We start from the raw sequence: 21,397 nt of genomic DNA on the forward strand, positions 1-21,397 counted from the left end.
AACATATGAATCCGAAAATAAGGTAGACAATTAATAGTTTTGTTCGGTGAATAGTTGCATGCCAGGACATAGTTTGCTTTCGTCATTTATTGTTTTTTTTTTTCTTTTTTAGAAATATGTTGTTTTTTTTGGAAAACATTCAATGTGATGTATTGTTTCAATTTTGATCGAAAATATATGGTGATTATTTATATTTCTCGTATTTTTTATTTCATAATTTTATGTTTTTATAATCTCATTGAAAAAAATGGTTGGACTTGAATTTCTCTTATAAATTGATATATAATAAAATATAATATTTTATCAAGAAATGTTACTATTTTTAAATTTCATGTGTAAATTGAGTTATATAACTTAAATGGTAATATTAAATCCATTGTCATGTTTAATGATACATAATTTCTAAATTGTATGTGTAAAGTAAAAATGCAAATATACATATTCCCATTTATTATTTTACATTCATGTTTCCAAGTCAAAATTTGAGGACTATGAAACATATTTATGTTTTCATTATATGAAGATATTTCGTAGACATTTTGTTTTAACTCTATAAACTGGAAGCCATGCTTTGTCATTCTTATTAGAAAAAAAAAATTGTATTTATCTATTTGTTTCAATTTAAAAGCTATGCTAATTAGATATGACTAATCGGTGAACGATTGTGATCCTATTACATACATGATTATAATGTATAAGTAATAAACTAACGTATACATCAAATATTTAAAAAACAATACTTTCACAAATAACACGTATTACTAACAATACTTAATAAACAAAACATGAAAACAAAAAATCAATATAAAACAAAATGCTCACATTATCTTTTTCTGTTACATTAGTGACAATTTACCCAAAAGAAACATGATTTTGACAATGTTCTATTCTCTTCTTCCAATATAATTTAATATTGAGTAATAAACAACAAAAACACACATAAAATGAAAAGAAAATTAAATACATTATTGTTATATCACATATCTACACAATGATTAATAGGAAACCTGACCCCAACAACAGTTAAGTAAAAGAACATTAGACCTCGTTTAACCAACTAATAGAGAAACCAATTCCACCCGATGTTCCATTTGCAAGGGATCTATTTTCCATAGGAAATTTTTATGGTCTATGTTCAACCAATCAACCTAAAAAGTGAAAATGCACGGTATATGATTAAGCTGAAAAGTCAAAAGCCAAAGGTTAAATTCAATAATTAATATCACTTTCATTAGTTTTATCATTATAGCGCCCTACTTTTATTTCTTGTTATTGCAACCGTTTAGAAGATCTAGCCACACGTAACTTCATCCATATACAAAACATTTAGTGATGCTATATTTGGGTAGATTTTTCAAAGTATAATGTCCAAATAAGAAAAGAACTAAAACTACAATGTTAATGCTAAGTAGATTCTTTTACATGTGTAGTGTAAATAAGAAAAGAATTGAGAGTACATGTTATTTTGACCTAAAATGTTGGTGTTTTTATCCACAATGTGGAAGCATGGCAGTCTTTTAATCCAAAGTACATGCTCTTAAATATTTAAAGGAAGTACCAAGTTTATTAGGAAATACCTTGTAGCTGATGTAAGAAATACATTGATCCAAAATTTCTTGTAGCCAAGAAAACATCGGTTTTAGGTAACTATCCTGCATTGTACCTGTTTATAGTAACATATATCACATGAATAACCTTTAAAATGTACCTTTTTATTATTGTCATGTTAAGAGACTACAAGATTTGCATCATCCTATAAAGAAAAGACCTGATAATTAACAATTTTAAGCCAATATCAAAATCCATTAATCATGTTTTAGCCGACATGGTTAGATTGTTGGAAGGGTTTATGAGTATCAAGTGTAGATTTTGAAAACAATAATGCTATAATTCACAAGCACCCAAAAATGTAAAAAGATAAATGAGAAGCTCATAACCTAATAACCCTATACCTATATAACAAAAAGCAAATGATAGGATTGTAATAGACAATCTCTTCAATTTTCTAATTGCATATGTACTACAAGTGTTTCTTGATCTAGCAGCCATCCTCGACTCTTTAAAAGAGTACTCTATTAAAAAACAACAAAACATAGAGCTATATTAACATTTGTTTTTGAAATAAAAAATGATATATCACAAAATATGGATTAGAATGAAACAAATAACCAAAAAAATGCCAAAAACAAACCAAAAATATATAAAAGAATCTCACAATCTTTATGATTCTAGAAAAGTTAAAACACATCCTGTGGAAACTCTATCGATTTACCTTCACTCAGAGAAATTACACCACCACTTAGACCATGCTTTTGTATCGTCTTTTTAAATATTTCTGTAAAAAAGAGCCTATGACAAATCACAAAAGTCAAAATGAACCAGATCCCAACATCATCTCTTGAACTATAACTAAGGAAAAACAGTAAAAAATTCCATTCAACCATAACTAACAAATTAGTTTTTAATTTTTCCCAAACAAAATACAATTAGTAAGTGCTTCAAACTTAAAATCTGATTTACTTAACCTGAAATTGAAAATAAATGAACAAACAGCTACTTGCACAAAAATGAAAAAAAAAAAAAAAAAAAAAACTCAAATACATCTCATGTTCATCTGTTGACAAAGACCTGTTTCAAGATCGACGTATGTGTGTTTCACACAGACACTCGCAATGTAGAATAACCTGATAAGAAAATACCAATTATCACATAAAAATAAGAAAACTATAAAAAAATAGAAATAAAGAGAAATATTAGAGTGGGTTGTTTCTACCTACATAGAAAACAGAACTCACAAAAACCCTAGATGAAGAAGAAAGCCTAGGAATAGAAAGGATGATGAAGAAAGCGTATCTTTTTTGTAAGGTTATATTGAAAAGCTTGCAAAAAACATATGAGCATACGTAAACAACATTACATTTTAGTTATATCAACACATTTAATCAAAATTGTTAAATCCTATGGAGCCTAATAAGAAAGACAATCCTATATATCAGAGTCTACAATATAAATCATACATTCAAATATAGGAAAGCTATATTACCTTCAGTCAAAGCTAAAGAACCAGATATAAAAATAAAAATCGAAGCTATATTACCAATATTCAAAAATCCAAATAAAAGGTTAGGGCTCTTCGTTTTCAGCACATCAATGGTGTGGAGATGAGGATGTAATCGATGGTGAAAGTGTTTGTGGAGACATCAATTTTGAGACATTAGATGCACGCCTTAATCACCGCCAACCACAATCCTCCACTACTGAAAATCGCAATCTATTACAGCCTCCTTAAACTACCGATGTCACCTCCGTGAACCTCACTTTTCCAGCCGATGAACACCGTAGCACCATCGAGAACCAAAACCATAACCTTTATCGGACCAACAAAGAAGAAAATAAGAAGAAGTAGGCGTCTGTTTTTTTTTCTTTGTGTTTGGCTGCAAAAGAAAACACACCAAAGTCCTAGTGGTTTTGATCCGATGGTGATGTAAAAGTCCTAGAGGGTTCAGATCGAGTTTTACCTACTTCTTCTTAGAGAAAGAGAAAGTGAAGGATAAGAGAGTACTGAAGTTGTTAGTAGTTCAAATCTAGAGTGGCGATGGGATCGAAAGAAAAAAAAAACGTCTCCACATGTTTGATCGGTCTCCCTTTTAACCCCCATAAAAGTCATAACCTTCTGGTAGTGGAATGGGTAACCCTCCGAGCATCAATTGCATAAGAAATCGGTATTATTTCTTTGAATTGAAAAGAAATCAATGGATCAGGATGAGTTACGACACATGTGTTGTCTTTAAAGACAATTCGAAGAAGTGATCCATGGATGAGAGTGGCCGGTAAGGATGGTGTCGGCGATGATGAAAGGGGTTAGGTTTACAGAGTGTTGAATGAGTTTGGAGAGAGTATATTTTCAGTTTATGGAATTCAAATTGCCATTCTCCAATGTTCTGTGTATTATAAACTACAAATTGGGCGGATAAAGGGGAAAGAAAAGGTCAAAGATGAGAAGAGAAAGGAAATAGATAGGTGAGCCAGTTGGGTCAAACGTTTGACTGATTCAATGTTCTGTGTATTATAAACTACAAATTGGGCGGATAAAGGGGAAAGAAAAGGTCAAAGATGAGAAGAGAAAGGAAATAGATAGGTGAGCCAGTTGGGTCAAACGTTTGACCGATTCAATTTGCCACAAAATAGTTTGATAGTTTGAGGTATTTAAATAAGATGTTGACGGAACTATTTTTAATGCATAAAGTTATTGTACATATTGTATAAAATTTTGTACCTCTTAAAATTCAGCAAAATGTTGTAAATGCTTATTAAGGTATAAAGATATATATATATATATATATATATATATATATATATATATATATATATATATATAGTTAGGTTCAAATGTTTTCACTATCTATTGTGTGCATGTATGATTGATTCTGGACCAATCATTTTAGTTATTTTAAGAAAGTAATTAATATCCATTATATCATCAACATGCAATATGCATTAATTACTTTTTTAAAATAACTAAAGTGATTGGTCCAGAATCAATCATACATGCATACAATAGATAGTGAAAACAAAATAACCTAACCCTATATATATATATATATATATATATATATATATATATATATATATAACACAAAATTGTAAAAATGGTCATGTGGTATGTATTTTTTTTGGGGTTTTAGTCTAAACCACAACTTTTTTGGATTAATGGTCCTTTTGAACTAATTTCATTGCATTTTTGGTCCCTGTGATTAGTGAAATGACTGTAATACCCTTGGGTTATTTATTTTTCATTCTTTCATTTTTTTTAAATCTAAATATTTATTTATTTATTTAGTTAACTAATTAAAAAAACAAAACTCTCTCTCCCCAGTCCTCTCTCTCTCTCCCCCCACCGTATACCCCCACCTCCTTCTCCTTTTTCTTTTTACCCAAGATGAACACTTCTTCTTTTTCATCTCTTCCTTCTTAATCAAAATTCCACATCTACCTACCAAGTTATCATCTATAAAAATTTGTTACATTCGATGCTGGTAATACCAACAAAATCGGATTTCATGAACTCAATATGGGTTCCCCTGTTTCCCCCTTACGACATGGACCAGTGGTAATCGACCTACCTACATCGATCCACCATTGTCACTATCTTCATAGCAGCAAGAAACCAACCCTCACTCTCGGTTTCTTTCACTTACAGATCTACAAAGCTCGATTTCACTTTCAGTGGACCTTGTTCATGGATTTTGAAGATTGTTCTCTGGAGGTGACAATAAAGATTAATTAAGATCAATAAAGTAAGGCACCGGTGTTGAAGGCTCAAACTCAATCCCATTCACAATCTCTAATTAAAGCACTAAAACTCAATCTCATTCAAAATTCTTCACATGTAAGAACCCATTTAATAGAATTCTCCATCGATTGAAGGCTCAAAGAAAACACCTTGAGAAAGCATAGGATAGGTGTAACGAGCGTCTGTATCGGTTCCAAAAAGAACCTTAGACTGTCGGTTGTTAAACATCAAATAGGCGACGACCATTGAGGTGCCGACGGCGAGGATTCTGGGCTAGATTTGGGAGGCAGTGAAGCACAAATGGGAGGATTGAGATGGGATTGGTAAAAGTTTGGAGACAATTGTATTGATGTTTTCAGTTTCAATTACTAGTTTCTTGAGAGATGGAGATGGACAGATTATGCACAGTCCTTCCTTGAAGAACAACAACCAAATAAGCGTTTGAAAACCCATTATCCTGAAGCATTTTATAGATTCAAAAATCGATTTCAATTTTAGAAACAAACCTGGAAAATCAATCGTTCATCGGGTTAAGCAAAGAGATATGTGGGATAGTGTGGATGAGATGAAGGTGGTTGGCAGCGGATGGTGGTGGCGGTGAACAGTGATGGACGGTAGAGATGGAGGTGGAGGTGTTCTTGATAGTGTTAAGTGTGTGTTTTGGAGAGAGAGAGAGAGAGAGAGAGAGAGGTGGGCCTCATAATTTTTATTAATAAAACTTTAAATTAAATAGCAAAAACCATAAAAAAAAATGTATCAGAAGGACATTTTTATCTTTTCAATTTTCTAAGAGAGCAAAAACGCAACGAAACTAAGTCAAAAGGACCACCAATCCAAAAAAAAAAAAATCGTGGTTCCGATTAAAACGTCAAAAAAATGCATACCACAGGGACCATTTTTGCAATTTTGTCTATAAATAAAACGGTAGACTTAGAAATAAAATTAGTGAATATTTATAAATCATTCTATACAAAAAATGAGTTAATGTCATAAAAAAGTAACAAACTATCTAAAATGTTTAAAAAAATCATTCAACTAAAAAATGTGATTAGAAGTAATGACTTATTGTCTTATTTTTTAAAATACCATTGTTAGAAAAGTATTTTAAAAAACAAAACAATTTTTTTTTTTAAATACCATTGCTAGAAAAGTATTTTGAAAAACAAAACAATAGTTAGAGTAGTATTTTATAAACTGGATCGTTACCTTTTATGATATTTATTTAGTTTGAATGGTATTTTAAAATATTTTAAATATTTGGTTATATTAACCTACAAAAATATATAATAATAATAAACCCAAAGTCGTTGGGAAACTAATTGTTTATAAATACTTTATGAATTGGGTGGGACTTAGCAATTCGATTGATTCTAAATCCTGTGTAGGGTACATTGGCATTTTCGTCCTCTTTCGTTCTTTACCTTGGATGCCGACGCCCAATGCCCTACATCTTTCATGTACTACCGACCAAGCTTCATTACCCCTCAAGTAGAAACTAACTTTTTTTGGTCTAATCAATCTTGTAAAAAAGGATAAAATGACCTAAAATAATTTGTTGAGGTAAACTTTTAATTTGCATATGAACTTTGTTGATCAATTAACATATTAACTTGTTGAGGTAAACTTTTAGTTTGGCATATTAACTTGTTTCTTAATCAATTAACATTGCCTCATTTAAAATAATGTAAGATGAGAGGCCCATATATGACAAGGCTCTCCAGCTTATTCATTAGGGCGAAGAGGACTAACTACCTCAGGAGATGCAGGCAAGGAAGTCACTAGAGAGGTGAAAAATACATACATAATGTAAAGACATTCCTGATAGTTCTTGATTTATAGTTATTAGTATGAATGTTGTTGATGAGAGGCCCATAGATGAAAGTGTTGTTTATGATCATAATACATGATCACGAGGTCAACCATTCATTATGGGTTAGTTAAGGGAATTGTTATTAAAGAATATTATTTTTATTGAGTATGAAGACCAAGTTGCTTATGACAATCTGTAGAAGCAGACTGTTTATGGCAATCCGTATGAGCAACTTGTTTATAGAAGTCTGCATAAATAGGGCTGCTTATGGCAGTAGGCAGCCAACATTGCTTCAGTGGTCAGCAAGTGTTCGAGCGGCAGGGCAAGTTTTGTTGAAGAGCAAGTTTTGACCTCGCACGTCCAGTGAGACCATTTTTGTTAGTGTTGACTTCGGCCCCTGACATTTTCTCAACTCATTATTATTAGGTCAACATCTCTATAAAAGTCTCATTTATAATTATAACACTATTGTGCAGGATGAAAAAGTTTTTTACGACAAAAAATAATAAATCTCTCTCCTTCTCTCTCTCTCTCTCTCTCTCTCTCTCTATATATATATATATATATATATATATATATATATATATATATATATATACAACTTTATAACCCATGAAAACCACGATTATAAAATAAATTAAACTTTAATAGTGAGAACTCAAAATTATTAATCAATTATTTAAAATAAATTATTAATTAAGTGATATTTTTTTAGTTATAAAAAATTATAATCATTAGATTAAATAAATATGTGAAATTATATATCACCTTATAATTTGTATTAATTTAATTTTAACTTTTATTCTAATGTTATTATTTTAATGTAATTAAAGTGGGAAATTTAAAATTTGAAATTTGAAATTGAGAATTAACCGGCTGACAAGTGGCATTAATTAATTAGGAGGCCTAACAGGATGACACATGACAAAATAAGAATAAAATATGCATTATATGCATTAATTATGAGGCATAATAGGATGACACATATCAAAAGAATATTAACTATATTATTTTGTTAGAATATATATATATATATATATATATATATATATATATATAAGTTTATAACCCGTGAGAACCACGATTATAAAATTAATTAAACTTTCATATTATAAAATGAAAATTATTAATCAATTATTTTAAATAAATTATTACTTAAGATATATTTTTTTAGTTATATAAAATTATAATCTTTGATTTAAATAAATATGTGAAGTTATATCATCTTATAATTTCTATTTATTTTATTTTATTTTTTAATCTAATGTTATTAATTTAGTATAATTAGAGTGAAAAAAATTTTAATTTGAAATTTAAATAAAAAATCAATTATTAATTTAATGTAGTTAAAGTGGGAAATTTAAAATTTGAAATTTGAAATTGATAATTTATAAGTTGACAAGTAGCATGATAGGTGACATATAATATTAATTAGGAGTTCTAATAATATGACACTTGTCAATAGGAAAATAAACTTATTAATTTATTAGAATATGTATATATATATATATATATATATATATATATATATATATATATATATCAGTGTTGTAGAAATCGGCCTTGGCGGCCGATTAATCGCTAGCAGCCTTAAGTCGATTATGATTAGGGTGCTTGGCGGAAATTGGTCAAAATCGGTCAAAGTCGGCCTTGGCGGCCCTTGGCGGTCATAGACGGGAATTTTTAAAAAAATTCAAAAAAATTAATTTTCAAATATTACACCAAATTTTTAAATTTTCAAAATTTTAAGCTTTTCAAATTTAAAAAAATTAAACTAAATTTTTCAAAATTTTAAATTTTTAAAATTTTAAATTTTTAAAATTTTAAATTTTCAAGTACTTAATTTTTTAGAGAATATTAATTTTTTAAATAACTTTATTAACAATTAAGGGTCCCCGATCAATCCCCGTCTAGTCCGATTAATCGCTTATCGCCAGTCGACCACCGAGCTACCGCCGAGCGATTTTTACAACCTTTATATATATATATATATATATATATATATATATATATATATATATATATATATATATATGATGGCGTGCCTAGGGCAGCACAGCAGAGATGCATCCAAGCCCTAGAACCGGGCACACCAGCGAGATCCAACCCAGCAGGCTCAGCGCCCGCTGGCGCCCCCGGGAGCGGAACGCCCAGGCGAGAGGCTCGCGCCCGCCAAGTGACGCTCTTCGCTCCAAGACAAAAGTACGGCCAGGAGACAAACAGTGGTATCAGAGCATTACCGTTAAAGCCAATGAGAGCGCTCTGACAGTTGAAGGCGCATGACCCTCCAATCAGCTCCTCTGATCCTGTCTCCCCAAAAAAGCGATCCTGTCTGGTACGGACCAGACAGGGGCGCTTGGTATAAAAGGACGCATTCTCATACTAGCGAGGTAAGCTCCTCAACCGATCTAGAAAGAACAAACACAAACCCTAAAGCCATCCTAACTTGACCGTCGGAGCGTTCTCCCGGGAAGCGGCTGACGGCCCTTGTTCTTTGTGATCTTGCAGATACATCCAGGCAACCAAGAAGGTCCCATCCCAGAGTCAGAAGCGAGGTCTCATCAAGAGCAAGGTTCCATCAATATATATATATATATATATATATATATATATATATATATCGTGTTAGTTATGGACATAGCCGATCTTCCTAATCGTGTGGACCAGGTAAATTGATTGTGTCTTGTTCGTTTGATTTTGCACTCATTACTATGGTGAAATCGTTTATCATTTGTTGAGTGTTGTTTTAACCTAAAAAATGGTATCAGAGCAATGACAGAAGATTGGAATGTTAGATTGATAAATTTGAAAACGTCGGGTTCTGGAGAATGCAAATCGAAGATTGTCTCTACCAGAAAAAACTACATCTGCCACTAAAGGAAACAAAACCTGAAGATATGGAGCAGGAGGACTGGGATCTGTTGGATAGACATGCACTTAGAGTAATAAGGTTGTCATTGGCAAAGAATGTAGCTTACAACATTTTCAATGTGAAGACTAGATATAATCTCTTGAAGGCGTTGTCCAATATGTATGAAAAAACCCTCTGTTGCAAACAAGGTTTATTTAATTCGTCAGTTGATAAATCTAAAGATGAAGGAGGGTAGTGTGATGACTGGCCGTGTGAATTCAGTTCAATCGTATTAAGGTTGATTTTGGTTTATAATGGATTCGAGGATAAGGTTTTGGTGCTACTATTATTATCATTTTTACCGGTAAGTCAAGTTCGCCACGAACTCCCGAATATCTCTCCTCAGAACACTCAGATACCAGCTCATGCGAGCCTGCTCAGAAGACACGTGCTCAGGGCAAAACATTGCCCTCTCATGAAACTTCCTGGTAATCACTGCACCAGAATCAGTACCCTGCTTGAGGGTCAAGAACTCCTGAATCAACCGTTCCCTCTCCACCGGGGGAACATACTCGTCTCTAAACATAGCGGTGAACCTCTCCCAGGTCACCTAAGAAATCTCCGCCAGAGTGAAGCTCGCCTTCACGAACTTCCACCAATCCTTCGCTCCCAAGCGGAGCTGGTTCAGAGCGAACCATACTCTCAAGTGCTCTGGACAAGAACATGTATAGAAACATCCCTCGATGTCAGAGATCCATCTCATCGCAGAAATCGGGTCCTGCATCCCATCGAACTCTGGTGGCTTCGTGTTGTTGAACTCCCGAAACAACAACGAGTCACCTCCCTGATGTCTGGAAGCAGTAGTTGCAGCAGGCGCAACCTCAGTCACTGCTGCATACCGCTCATCAAAGGTCTCAATCAATGTGGTCTTGATGTCCCCAAACATCTCTGGAATCTCAGCCCGGATGGCAGCAGCTACCTCTTCATGAATCAATCGACGGATCTCCTCGTCGATGACACCACTGCTCTCAGGTGTGTGTCGCGTTCCAACCATGATGCCTCTGAAATATAACATATAAATATCAGAGACTCGATTGAGCATACTCACACTCGATGACGCAACCCTACTCGTCCTCCGATGTCCAAAGGATTCTTACTTGGACTGCCCACTGATCCGGTGTCTTCAGTAGTACGGGCCCTATACTACTGACCACACCGCATCAGCATTCACCCCAAGTCCTCCTCCTTGGATCCCGGATCATAAGTACTCTACTCTCGATATGCATTGGCTACCCTCCAATAGACCTCTCATGAGCTCCTAACTGCTACCTACTCGCTCTCAAGGCAACTCAGCAGCAGAAATCTCCTAGGCTAAGGCATCACAAATCAGGCCACTCTAGTCCTAATATGAATACGTAGCCTACTCTAGCATGCATAATATAACATAGAATATCTCATAACACATAATGTAAGGGTACTTTGGGGATTCACCGTTCGGGCGCTGGCTGACCGTACACACTGCTCTGTTCTGGTTGTCTCAAAACCCCTTGCTCTTTTAGAAAATTTAGTTTTATCGTTGAAAATTTCTCAAATCCTCAGTTTGAGCTCAGATACGCCCAAAGGTGCATCCGAGTCCCTCAAACCAAGGTTCTGATACCAACTTGTAACAACGTAATTTTCAAAACAATTTTTTTCATTTTCAACAACCAAATTCATATAAAAATATTCTCAAAAGTATCCAACAATAGTTATCAAATCATAGTATATCCCAAGATCACCAAAATCAAATCCTCTCTCTAGTGTGTACGGGTCACGCCGACGCCTTTCCATGGTCCTCGCTAGTACCTGAAACACATAACACAACAACTGTAAGCATAAATGCTTAGTGAGTTCCCAAAAATACCGCATACAACACATACGCCACTCGAGGCTATAGTACGACCCTCCGGTCGATGTGTCCACTACTAGAAAAACAGCCTTTTACAACGCTCATTGCGCGTCATAACAGGCTCAGACGATGCGCAAATGCATGTCAAGGAAGGCCCTGTCATAAAGAGTGACGACGCGCATTTACGACGCTCATTTACGACGCGCGTTTACGACACGCAATGCGTATCAAGGAAGGCTCTGTCATAAAGGAAGACGACACGCATTCGCGTATCGTAACCTTACGACACACGTGTTAATGACACGCAATGCGTATCAAGAAAGCCCCTGTCAAGAAAGGCCATGTCATAAATGAAGATGACACGCATTTTTGCGTATCATAATTTTAAATGTTTAAAAAAAATATTCTTTATAGATTTACTTATTTTCAAATTAAATTTGTATTTAATGTTTCATAATAGAAAATAAAATATCATATACAAAAAATAGAACCCATTGCATAAATTTAATGTCATACAATTCTATTTCTTACAATATATAAATTTGCATCTAATCTATTATATACATCAAATTCCAACCAAGTAAAGTTGCATCTTGCCTTTCATAATTCTTTAAGATTAATGCTCCAAATAGATGATTATATGGATAAGCAGTTGTACATTGGCCCATCTCACTCAATAATGACTTAGCCAAATTCAACTCCAAGTCTTTACTGCATCTTGCTGATAATGCTGCAAGATTTAAATCAAGTGGCTTCATATTCCTTTCTTCCATCAACTTTACCTGATGCACAAAATACACAGAAACAAAAAAACATTGTAGAGGAAGGGGTAATTTGGGAAAATGTGATGGGTATAATATAATAAGAATGCAAATACTTAATACCACTTTCATGCCATTGTTCCAAGAGATTCAACTAATCTTTAGTTGCACCAACTCCTAATGCTGCAGGAATTGCCTTTAGTTGCACTAACTCCCAATGTTGCAGGAATTGCCTGAATAAATAAATAAATAAAATATTTTTTTATATAAAACTCTATATGAAAATACTGTTAAAGCAATCTTTCAAATGAACCTTGAATTGGAGCCTAATAAAGAACAATGGCATTATTATCGTCACTGCCATCAAGACCCATCTCAAACTAGCATCTTTCCTAAAAAGATAGCTCATAAAGAATAATGAGATAAATGTTCTAATAAAAACAAAAACCAATCAAATAAGAAAATGTATACATACCATTCTTCAAGAAGACCACCTGAATAAAGAAGTGAATGAACATCACCATGGCCATGAGGTTTTGTCTAATAAGTGAAATAAAAGGGGTTTATAATTGGGAATATTACTAATATTATATACTTTAGTAAATTCTTCACTTGTATTATGTACTTATTATTTGGATACTTCTTTCCTGTCAAAAGAGAGGAAGCTAACCTTTTGAAATCATAATGATGTTGTCTCTCTTTTGAAATCATAATGTCAAATATTTTCTAGATATTGCACTAAATATAGTGCAAGAGCATCCAGACCTTCGTAGTAGTGGAACTGTGCTTGGAGTTTTAGCTAAAAAGGCTGGTGTATTTGCTGAAACATAATCTAATATCTTTAAGAAAACCTTTAATTGGGGTAAGCAAAGGAACGAAATTGATGCCATAATCATAGGCCCTCCTGATCCTCCCGTTAAGCCAGATGACAAGTCACCTTCTGACAAAATGCCATTTGAAAATCAACACTCTATAAGTTTTAATATAAAAATGTAAACAAGGCAAATTAAAACCTGTTCAGGAGATCCGTATCGAATGATATCTAAAGCTTCATTCCAGTCTGTAGGGCCAACTACACCACAAGATGACAGTGCAAGTGGATGTATTTCCATTTGAGGTTCTTGAGGAACATACATTTCTCTAAACCCCAAAATTAAGCACCTCAGGAAAAATATAAAGTAATACAGAACATGAAAAAAATTTAAAAATAAATCAAAACACAAGGACAACACTACCTGCTAAAAAATGGTCCAGACATGGATTGTGTGACTTCACCACTTTGCTCAGCAACATCAGAACTGCACAACAAAATATATATATATATATATATATATATATATATATATATATATATATATATATATATAAACTAAATAAATAAAAGCAATAAAAATGGTTATTTATCTTGGTGTTAGAAAAAGAGGATGTTTACCCATTTTCCCTAACATAACGCCTTAAAGCAGCTCTTGTTTCACATGGCTTCCCCTCCTTTCTTTTCTCCATTTCTCAAAACTATAAAAAAAAGTAGGGAGTTAATAACAACATATAGATAAATTACTCCTATTCCCCAAATAGTCTTTTTTTTTTACCTTCCACTTAAAATTTTCATCTAGCATGCTCCTTTGGGCTTCATTCACATATCAGCTTCACTACTCAGTATTCACTCCTCCACAAAATGAAGACTATGATTGGCATCTAATGTAATTATATATAAGAATGGGGACACTATGATTGGCATCTAACTCTTCCCAATAATAAACGGAGCTAGATCAAATTCTCTCATAAGCTCTACTCTACTGACTAAATTGCAAACATTGTTTTAATTTGTACCTCCTTTTGGCTTCTCCATAAGCAATCACACCCATAACAGTCAAGGAGTAGCCAACTATACCTAAAGGGGTAACCGGATTACAGAAAATGAGTATTAAGATAACAACCGCTACAACACCTTTAGCATTCCGACCATACCATATACAATACTTCAGCTTAATTTGCAGTATAAAAAAGAAAGAATCATGGATAAATTCACAAGCTCGATCCATGAATATGTAATGTACTAAGTTTGAACTCAGAAGTCAAAACATAGAGCAAGAAGAAACAAGTAACCTGTAGAGTTAGAGAACTTGTGTGCTTGGTGACCAAAAAATCGGTCAAGCTAGCAGCATAAGCCATGGTTGAATTCACAGAAAGCAGTAGCCACATGAATCTATGCTTTAACCCAGGAGTAATGGTGGCATCTAACACATCTGGCTCCATTATAAGTGATGTTGGCAATAAAAACACAACAACCATTGGGGACATATAAAGCAAAAGGTTCATTGAATTTAACTTCTCCCTGCAATAATAAAATCATTAAATGTACATTCACATACTTGGCTCCATTGACATACTTGAAGTGAAGAACAAATTTACATATATATACCCTTAGTAGAAAGTAGAAGTTAATTTATTTACCCCTCTGAAGAAAGTAGGATACCTTGAAGAACAGACTTGAAGGCCCTAGCAGTTGTTGCACTTATGCACATGATAAATCCATACAGCTGAAAACTTGGTTCACCCAGTAATAACAAACAATTTGACTTATTATTTTTGCCTCACTTAAACAAAATCTCAACATTACTCTCCATGGGAATGTGTAATTTGTTGTTTCTTTTTTACTTACTACAGTAACGTAAATAAAGTATAAGTTGTTATAGATGGAAGCTTTTATATACTATGTTGATTAAGATACCAATTGCATTTAGAGGAATGGGTTGATATGTTTTTCAATAAAAATATGAAAATGAGCTTTAATGAAAAGTCCACTTATCTGCACCCATAATCATGGAAAGCATGAGTAAGCTTCAGCAGCTATAAGCCTACAAGGTGTGAGTGTGACACATTAATCAAAGGGACTACCTCAGTGTAAAATATATGGGAAAGTTTTAGCAGCCGAATAACTTTGTATGATCTACTTCATTAGTTCCCTCAACTTTTCTCTTAGTTTCTCAATATTATAACCAGTTTGAATGCACCAAAGTACAGTTAGTACATAAGTTTTCTATGTAAAACACAATACATGATCCATCTGTATAGTTTAAGCACATTTAGGTTCAGTATTAACCTTCTCAACCAAACAAGGAAGAAAGATATGGAAGCTTCAGCTTCATTCATGCTTTAGTTTTCATTTCTCAATGTGTCAAATTGCTCCAGGAGGAATTCCAAAATGTATAACCATATTTCAAATATATATATATATATATATATATATATATATATATATATATATACTACACAAGTTTACTACATAATAAACCAACCAAACTTTAATAATAATAATAATAATAATAATAATAATAATAATAATAATAATAATAATGATAATAAGTTCACCTCGAGTAGGCAAGATGTGTTGGATTCGTAGAATCGCAAAACAAACCCCTTCAACAATATATCTAGGACTTCAATAATTTCATTGGCAATTGCTGGAAGTGCCTGAATAAGTTAGATGAGTGAAATCAAAAATTGGGCCCACATAGTCAGTTTTAACTTAGAAAATAAAATAAAAAAAGAATGGAAAACATACTTTTTGAAGCCTCTCGATTACATCAACTTGTTTTTTGAAGTCTGTGCTCAAAAGCCGCCTGTGCAAATCTTCCCTGAAGCACTTCATCAGATCATTATGTTTCAACAAATTTTCTTACTTTTTTGAGAATCTTAACGACAACCAAAACAATGTCATTATATAGATATCAAATTAGCAACCTCAAGATCCTGAATCTGCTCCAATTGTGACTCTTCAAATTTAAACATACGAACCACAATTCTCTCTCTTTCATCCTGCAAGTAGATTATATATTATTACTATTATAATTATAACTAAAGTATGTTTGATCCTTCTTAAATTTCCAAATGGCATAAAATCTATATCCAAATAACTTATTAGAGTCTTTGACATTTAGCAATGCTTGTGATTGTATGTTAATATCTTGAACAGACATTAGAGGCTCTGGTTTTGAGACCTTTGTTGGTACCCCTCTGTTAAACACAAAATCAAAACAATAAATCTTATATCTATTTTTATAAATCAGAATGAATAAAGTATAAAAGCTATATATATCATACCGAAGATACAGCTCTGCTTCCTGGTTTTGATCCATAACCATTAGACTTTCCAACCTTTGTTTTTGCTGCTTGCCAAGATGGGTTTGACCCAAACATAATGAAACCTCCTAAAAGGATCACACATGTTTTGAATTGTCCAAGAACAACATTAGTTGTTGCCAAGATGACACCATTGCTTGTATCGCTCTTCGGATCCCCAACCTTAATACTCCATCATCACCCCTGAAACATCAATTGCAAAATGACTAAAATGCCCTCACGTTTTTCCACACAAAATGACCAAAATTTATAATGAAAAATAGTTTTTTTGTAGCTTTCAATTTGATAGAAATATTCTGAAAAATTGGAGATAAAATATACTTTTACTTTCATTTATTTCTTTATTGTAGCAAACTTGATTTTCATTTCTTTCTATTACAGCATTTCTCAGACAAAAAAAACTACCAAATTATAGCATTGTGTTTTTTTTGTTTATTATAACATACTACAATTAACCCTATCTTTAAATTCATGGAATATGAAACAAACCTGTGATTTCTCAGAGCTCCACAGAGAAACAAGGGCTGACCACTGATCAGGTGGGACCCGATGATCAAGGTCTGCTAGGCGAGACTTGAAGGTCCTCCATTTATTTCTAATGGACAACAGCACCCATCTTCGACAATTCAGGCCAATATCAAACTTGGTCTATAATATATAATAATGTCAATAATGATAATTTTAAAAAAATGTGAAAGGTTTCTTTAGATTACACTCTACCAAAACTTTCTGCCACATGTTCTCTTTGTTTTCTGGTGGGATTTTCTTCCAGTTATAAGTAAGGGGAGCAAAGTTCACATCACATGCTATCACACCCACAAAGGTGGTTGATTGGGCTGCCCCGGGACCCACGGGCTGCCCGAGTTCATTGTTGGTGATTTTTATCCGTTCCATTGTGTTGAACACCAAATCTCCTACCCAAATATCCAAATGGTCAAGTAATCAAGTGGACAACGGGTTTCAAAATCACAACAGTTTCTAAATCACAGTAGGTTCAAATAATGGGGAAGTTCTTTCTAACAGCTAAAAGATTTTTGATTTCTTATTTAAGGAAAGACCAGAGTGTGAATTACAACCTGAACAAATGAATCAGACAAACTAATGAAGCAAAAAAAAAAACTAATCAGAAATTAGAGTTATTAACCAAACTAGTGTTATTTAAAAAAATATTTACCAAATTAGTGTTGTTTCTAAAATATTTACCAAATTAGTATTATTTTAAATTTTATTATAATATTATTGTTTTTGAAAAAACAATAAACCATTTTTTCCTCCAGTCAAGGACATCAACAATAGAACCAACGTTTTGGGTGTAACCCACAATTATATTTCTCTTGGGCATTTTGTTAAACACCATGTGTGCACAACTTATCACCTCCCTTTTCTAGCCTATTTAGAGTGTCATAGCTTAAAAATAGATTTATAAACAGATTCAAATTCAAGACCATTTGAAACAAGACAAAGGAATTAAATCAAGCTTCGATATCTCCAAAACCGATAGATTGAGAGCACTTGGATAAAGTCATAAAGTATATTTTATATTACCAATATTTTTTTTTATTCTTCATGGGCTTAATCGTTTGATTGCCAAGATGGAATTTTCCTGAAACATTAATTGGTACACCCTTTGGTCTTTCACTCGTCTCCTAATTGGTGCTCAAAAGAAATATTCATCTTGATGCTTAACAAGAAATAAACCCAGATTACACCTCTAGAAGCAAAAATCGCAGCAGCACCTAGAACACTTACATAGTTATGAATTTCTGTGAGAAGTTTATAGATAGGGAGTTCTTACCGATATTTAAGGTTGTTGCTTCAACGACTACATGTATATTCAAGGTGGAATGAACTGGAGATCGAGAATCAGAGCATGAGAACCTGGATCGCTTGTGCCCTGATCTTGGATTTGACAAGCTGTCGACGGGAGAGTATATACCTCCACCAAACTCCAATATTAAAGAAAAAATGTAACTCCTTAGTCCTGAATCAAAACACAAAAATATGAAAATAAATACAAGAACTCTAGAAATTTGGAAATCATAAGTCTAGAAAATGAGAAATTATAAGTTGGGCATAAAAATTATACCTTGAGTCTTATTATCAATCAATCAGAAATTCAGAAATCCCCTCTTTACTCTTATGACTCTTTAGATTGTAGTCCTAGAAATCAGGAATCGGAGAATCCACAACCAATTCCATATCTAGAAATCAGGAAATAGAGAAATTAAAGAAAATAGAAATCAGATTATGAGGGGGTGAGTGATGAGTGAGGTCTGATGAGTTTAGATAGCAGAGACATTAGCAAAGTCATAAAAATAAGGATATGGAGGTGTATTTAGAAATCGGGAGATGAGAGAGGAGAGTTTAGGAAAATTATTGTTCTTCTTATGTTCTTAACATAAACAGTACACATGGAGAGAGTATATAGTCATTACCTATCGACATAAGTGTCTCTTGACAAATCGATGATGGGAAAAACCAATCTACTCATCGTCTTCTTCAACTTTACCTTTCGTCTTTTTAGCGACATGAAAGATGACAACCCGACTCCTAATCACAGTCTTGAACGGCAGAACTTTATGGTGAAACCGATAGCAACTTGGAATGAGATTCAAGTAAGCCAAATTCAAGATTCATGAAATTCTAGGGCACACGAGGCTACATGCCGCCTGAATTTCAGTCTACCGAAGTTCCGACACATAAGTCCGACTTGTACGCTTTCGGAGTTGTACTTCTGTAGATATTGTAAGGCGAAGAAGCCAAGTGAGGAAGGAAGGAAGGAGCGTCGATAACTAGGGCAAGCCGACAGTCACTCTCTGGAGGAGGGAAGAAGGAGCATCGTAATTAGGGCAAGAGGGATACTGAGAACAAAGTAGAGGATAAAAAAGAAGCGGGTTCTCAAAATTTTTGGGATTTTATTTTCCCCAAATCTACTAAACGCGCCTTTCATTAAATTTATAAAGCGACACTTCTAGAGGACGCCCACTTAAGATACAGCGCCCTCCGTGTTTTAAATTTTTTTTCCTATGATACTAATTTAAGGGCGCGCAATAATGCGTGTCCCCTATTCTTAAATTTTTTGAAGAGATGACAATTTTTTAATGTCACTCTCTTTTGCGTAACATAAATCAACGAGTGCCGTGGTTTGCGCGTCGTAAAAGGGTCTTTTTCTTGTAGTGGTCCCAGCGGGACCCTCCAGTCCCGTAGCTCGTTGGACCCTCTGGTCTGGTCATAGCTCGTTGGACCCTCCAGCCCGGTCTGTATCGTTGGACCCTCCGGTCCGGTCTATAACATCATACAACATACATATAACACATAGCACATAATCTTATACATAACACATAAGACCCTCTGGTCAACACATAATACCACTCTAGGTAACGTATAGTGAAAAGACTCACCTCGTGTAACTCGGTAACTCGGAAATCTCAAACTCAGAGAAATAAGACCTAGCCTCCGCCTAATCATATGAAATAATCACTTGTCATCAACATAATTCCCAAGGCTAGACCATTTCCTCTAATCACTCTCACGAGAGGTAAAAGACCATTTTACCCCTTACATGGCTCAATTACACTAAAGTTGACCAAACCCTAAAAGTCAACAAAAGTCAACCCTCCGGGTTACGCTGGGCGTACCTGGAGCCTTCACAGAATCGGGGTACGCGGCCCCTTACGCCGCGCGTACTGGGATTACGCCCAACATAATACCCAGTTTCCTCATCCATCTCATTCAGGTCTTAAACGGTTAAGACTTTCATCCAAAATTCAGATCTGACCCTTCTAACATGACTTAATCCATAAAGTTGAATCCTTTAAGCCTTTGCATGGCTGTAAAGGTCACTTTGTCCTCAAAACACCTTTCCTCTTTCCATAATGAGACTATAACTCATGCATGACACAAGATCCACGTCCAAGACTGGATTTTTATGAATCCTTAACACAATATACACTAGAAAAGGTCAGATCTAAACTCATGGAGACTCTTTGCACATAAAGTCTCCAACTTTGAACCAAAAAACCTAAAAATGGTCAAAAAAAAAAAGCAAAACTCATGAAGAACAAGGAAAGCTTTGAGCTTTTTACCTCAGAAGTGATCTCCAACCACTGTAGAACTCGGATCTACACTTGTTCTTCAACTTCTAGCTCCAACAATGGCTCCTTCTTTTCCTTCTTTACCTTGAAAATGTAACTTAAAGCTCAAAAACACACTCACAAGCTAAAGCACGGATCTCAGCTCTCTAAGGACTCGCTCAAGGGGATATGGTGGCTAGGGCAAAGGACTACATGTTCTTTTTATAGTGCACAAGCCCGGAATTTAGGGTTTGCATCTGCGCTCACTACGCCCAGCGTAACCCCTGGGTACGCCCAGCGTACCCGGGCGAGTCCGCGTTCAAATTAAGCGCGCGAGTACGCGCGGCGTACATCTCAGTACGCCCAACGTACTCACTAATTTCGCATTCAACTTTAAGGGCCTAATTTTACAACTCTCCAAAATAGAAGGATCATAAAGCTTACCTGGATTTCGGGTTGTTACAATTCTCCCCCACTAGAACCAGACTTCGCCCTCGAAGTCTCATGCTGCGAACAACTCCAGATGCTGCTCCCGCATCTCCGACTCTGGCTCCCAGGTCAGCTCGGATCCTCTCCGA

At 34.2% G+C, this 21,397-nt stretch overlaps 1 long non-coding RNA gene across 1 annotated transcript; it reads right to left on the reverse strand.

Moving 5' to 3' along the window:
- Nucleotides 1-12,407: 12,407 nt before the first annotated feature.
- Nucleotides 12,408-13,896, reverse strand: LOC145063247 (uncharacterized). The gene is made up of 4 exons (XR_013687887.1): nucleotides 13,617-13,896; nucleotides 12,917-13,543; nucleotides 12,727-12,836; nucleotides 12,408-12,624 (listed from the first exon to the last, which is right to left on the reverse strand). It is a non-coding gene; the product is annotated as an uncharacterized LOC145063247 (long non-coding RNA).
- Between the last annotated feature and the right edge of the window lie 7,501 nt (nucleotides 13,897-21,397).

Source organism: Lactuca serriola, chromosome 7 (assembly GCF_051521515.1).
Source record: "Lactuca serriola cultivar US96UC23 chromosome 7, Lser_US96UC23_V15, whole genome shotgun sequence".
Taxonomy (NCBI): Eukaryota; Viridiplantae; Streptophyta; class Magnoliopsida; order Asterales; family Asteraceae; genus Lactuca; species Lactuca serriola.